Source organism: Suncus etruscus, chromosome 18 (genome assembly GCF_024139225.1).
Source record: "Suncus etruscus isolate mSunEtr1 chromosome 18, mSunEtr1.pri.cur, whole genome shotgun sequence".
In the NCBI taxonomy this organism is placed as follows: Eukaryota; Metazoa; Chordata; class Mammalia; order Eulipotyphla; family Soricidae; genus Suncus; species Suncus etruscus.
In genome coordinates this window covers 25,954,620-25,958,889 of record NC_064865.1, presented here as the reverse complement: position 1 = coordinate 25,958,889, position 4,270 = coordinate 25,954,620, and positions in this window count along the sequence as shown.

The window sequence follows — 4,270 nt, the reverse complement described above, 5'->3', positions numbered from 1 at the left end:
GGCTTCTCCTGATGTTAATGACAAGTCTTTTAGATAATATTTTAAATGCTTTACATTGGCCAGAAAAGTTCTTCTTGTTCTTAACATCCTTATTTTCAAGATGTGAAATCTCGGTCTAGTCTTCTGTAGGTAGCACTTGAAAAGCCACAAGGGATATGGCTTTTATTTTTAGATCTGGAAAATTATTTTACTTTTGCTTATCTAAAAACTCTACCTTGTCCTCCTCTGACCACATTATAAGCTATTTTCAGGATGCACAATATTGAACTAGACTCCTCAATTACATGTGGAACCTTACAGGAAGCAGAGGAAGAGCTTCAGGCCTCTGTCTCATACAGTGTCCTCATTTTTTTCCTACTCTTAAAGTTATACTTGCCATTGTACTCCAGCCCTCTCCTTTCTTAGCAAGAGTAAAATGAAAACAAATTAAAACCACACATGTAATGATGGGTTAGAGTTCTGTGGCCTTTGACTTGCAAAACCACAGTACTTCATTGGGATCATTTAATAGGCCAAATGGTACTTGGCCTATTCCAAATTATTCCAAAGAGAGTAACCATCTTAGTGGAGTTAAAATGACTTTTCTTATTCAGAGTTTCTTGGTGTTGTATTAACTGATAGAACAAGTTTTTCTTATTGAAAACTTCATTACTGACAAGAAAGTCTGAGAATTCATTTTTTTTTAAATGGGGAAGATTTTTGTGGGGTTGGCTGTTTGCTTGGGGGTTTTGCCTAATTTAGGACTGAATGCTGGGTAGCTTCATAGCAAGAGTTTGTGGTCTAAAACTCACCATTAGGCATCGAACCGGACTCATGATACTTTTAGTTTCCCACAAAAAATGTTTTAATTTTAATTACATTTAGGGTCAGTAAGAGCTGAGTATAATAATAATAAAAATACAATAGTACATCCAGTCTTAATTATAGTTTTATTCCAAGGCAGCTGTCAAGTTATCATTTTGGTATTTTTATGGAGGAAGATCAGAAACTATAAAAGTCACTATGTCCTGGACCCAAGTCATCAACACTATGCATTTGTGAGACTGGGTGTGGAAATGTTTGCCTCTTCTTGTTTTTTTTGTTTTGTTTTAAGAATGGTGGTTCCTTTTATGAAAGATTATTTTGCAGTGAGTTCATTGAATTGTCTGCTCATCAGAGGGACAAGGGTCCTATTTACAGAAAAATCACATCCTTCTAGGTTTGTTTGCTGTAGTTAGTTCTTCTGTTTTACAAGAATAAAGCATATCTTTTTACTCCTTGGAGAGCTGCTGGATATTTGGTTTGCTTTATCATATGATCTGGGATGAAGGAAGAAAGGCAAAGCCAAATCTAACTCCAGTTTCTTTAGTCTATTTAGATGAGTATTTTGGGCCAAGTGTGTACTCCTGAGAACTGTGGCTGACCCCATCTGGCTGCTTGAAGAGTTTTCAGTCCTCTCTAGCTGCTTCTCTGGGTTACTTAGTAGACAATATTTTCTATTACTGTCACTGATTTGATTGAATTTGTCTCTGAACCATAACCTAATTTTGGAGAGAAAATATTTGTGTTCATCTTCAACATCAGAATCAGATCAATGGTGCAAAGAATGGCCCCTGAGTGTTCCTTGTAATTAACATGGTGACACTACACTGCAACTTTTAAATTTCACATTTAAATGTGAACCACAGATAGTATGTGCTGGCATCAATGTGGTAAAGTCTGACTGACTTACTTGTCTGACAAATTTCAATTGCACAAGAAGTGTACACTCATGTATATACTCCACACCTCCTGGAGAACCAGCATCTTTACTTTATTTATTTCTGTCTACTCTAGAAAAGGCCAGCAAGAATGTCACATAGAGAATTCCTCAAATCTTTACTTATTGAATGCATGAACTAATATGCTCATTTAGATAAAACCTATTTTGTTCTGAATAATTCTCAAATGTTTGGGGTATGTAAGTTACTGTCAGAGCCTTGTGATGTCAGACGAACAAGTTTAGGCCTGTGGTTCAGAGCGGGTAGTCTAGGTAGGTAGTGATCATCTACACTCTGATGGCCACAGACAATATGGAAGAGCTATCTTCTTGGGGCAGAACAGTCAGTGCCACTTAATACAACTTCATTAAGCTAAGAAAGGAGAGTTCTAGATAAGTTTTATGCCCAAGGGCTCTTTCTAGCCATTGAAGACAAATTTGGGTCTGAGGTGTAAACAAACAGTATTGCACTAGGCCAGAGTTTACGAACACTGGAAATTAGAGTCATGTAGGCCTAGTTTGCATGACCTGTTGACCCTAGAAATGCTGAATGCATTATTGTTCTGTTGGTATGATGCATGTATGTCAGAGCAATTTCATTTCTAGACCACACTGATAAACAGTCATTGAAAAATATATGCAGCTAAACATACTCTTGTTGCCTCTTTCACCGCCCACCCACCTACTCCCAAATACACACAAATAAGCATGTCCTGAAAATTGTTCTGAGAACCTTCTTGTTGAGGATTTCACCTGCCATTTGAGGGTGTCGGGTGGGGGCTACTGCTGGGGTGTGTAGTGGGAACATTCTGAGGTGCAGAGATGCTAGTTAATTGCCAGGCACTGCACCTGCTCTTTGGTCTTCTTTCTAGAACTTTCCAAAACTTTTCAGCTGTTTATGGGGAAACTGGATACAGGAGAGTGTCTGCTTGAGATTAGAAAATGTGTCATCCACTGACAGACATTTACAAGAAAAAAAACAAATGATCCCATCAAAAAATGGGGAGAAGAAATAAATAGACACTTTGATAAAAAAGAAATACAAATGGCCAAAAGGCACATGAAAAAATTCTTCACATCATTAATCAGCAGGGAGATGTAAATCAAAACAACTATGAGGTACCACCTCACACCACAGAGATTGGCGCACATCACAAAGAACACGAGAACAAGCAGTGCTGGCAGGGATGTGGAGAAAAAGGAACTCTTTTTCACTGCTGGTGGGAATGCCATTTAGTCCAACCATTATGGAAAGTGATATGGAGATTCCTCCAAAAACTGGAAATTGAGCTCCCGTACAATCCAGCTATACCACTCCTAGGGATATACCCTAGGAACACAAAAATATAACACAAAAATTCCTTCCTCACACCTATACTTATTGCAGTGCTGTTTACAATAACCAGACTCTGGAAACAACCAAGATGCCTTCAACAGATGAATGGCTAAAGAAACTGTAGTACATATACACAATGAAATATTATGCAGCCGTCAGGAGAGATGAAATCATGATATTTTCCTATACATGATGTACATGGAATCTATTATGCTGAGTGAAATAAGTCAGAGGGAGAGAGATAGATGCAGAATAGTCTCACTCATCTATGGGTTTTAAGAAAAATAAAAGACATTTTTACATTAATTCTCAGAGACTAAAAAGAGGAGGGCTGGAAGGTGCAGCTCACTACATGAAGCTCACCACAGAGTGATGAGTGCAGTTAGAGAAATAACTACATTGAGAACTACCATAACAATGTGAATGAATGAGGGAAGTAGAAAGCCTGTCTAGAGTATAGGCTGGGGTGGGTTTGGGAGGCGGGAGATTTGGGACATTGGTGATGGAAATGTTGCACTGGTGAAGGGGAGAGTGTTCTTTTCATAACTGAAACCCAAGTACAATCATATTTATAATCAAGGTGTTTAAATAAAGATATTAATAAAAAAGAACTTCAATTTAGTTCATAATAGTAATATTTTTCTTAGTTTCACTTAGTTCCACAAGTGATAATGGACTATTTCACTGGACTACACTAAATAAATCTCTAACTCAAAAAAAAAAAAAGAAAAAGAAAATGTGCCATCCCTGAAGTGGCTTCTATCCCTGTGCCTGGTTGCCCTATTTCTGTGACCTTCTCTGCAATGCCCAGCTTATGGCTATTCTCTTTGGTTCATGCAAAATGCCTCTTTCTAGGAAGTCCACATTCACACAATGAACTGATTCCACACCAGTAACTCCTTCTCTGGCATCTCCAAGAGTGTCAGTCACCTTGAAGCAGAAGGCCTGGTGGGGTTGGACTTTGTGGCTCATTACCCCTATGACTTAGAAACAATACGTGAAGACAGCGTCCTCAGAGGAACTGTCACTTGTCACTATGTGACCCTTTCATGTCCTACAAGTGACCTTGCTACTATGTCCCCAGGGCCCTGTAAGTGTTTTACGTAGGCCTGATAGATTTGTCAAAAGGGAGATAATAGAAGAATTATTAGTGGCTCCAGCATGAAATGGTTCACACTGTGGATAAATAATTAGTT